Below are 492 nucleotides of genomic sequence, written 5' to 3' on the forward strand. Positions count from 1 at the left end.
CATTACGTACCTTATAACGCACGGCACCCATTGGGTGACTCCACTTAACCATCTTTCGATAATGCCCGTGTTTGCAGATATAATCCCAACACCTACCAGGCTTTATATGTACATCGAACGTTACATACGATGCACCCCGTATTCCCGGACTTGTACATTTTTCGGGTTCCACCTCCCGACAATGTATCTCTACTGTGCATTACGTACCTTATAACGCACGGCACCCATTGGGTGACTCCACTTAACCATCTTTCGATAATGCCCGTGTTGCAGATATAATCCCAACACCTACCAGGCTTTATATGTACATCGAACGTTACATACGATGCACCCCGTATTCCCGGACTTGTACATTTTTCGGGTTCCACCTCCCGACAATGTATCTCTACTGTGCATTACGTACCTTATAACGCACGGCACCCATTGGGTGACTCCACTTAACCATCTTTCGATAATGCCCGTGTTGCAGATATAATCCCAACACCTACCAGG

The sequence above is a fragment of the Anopheles stephensi genome, unplaced genomic scaffold (assembly GCF_013141755.1).
Source record: "Anopheles stephensi strain Indian unplaced genomic scaffold, UCI_ANSTEP_V1.0 ucontig151, whole genome shotgun sequence".
Classification (NCBI taxonomy): domain Eukaryota; kingdom Metazoa; phylum Arthropoda; class Insecta; order Diptera; family Culicidae; genus Anopheles; species Anopheles stephensi.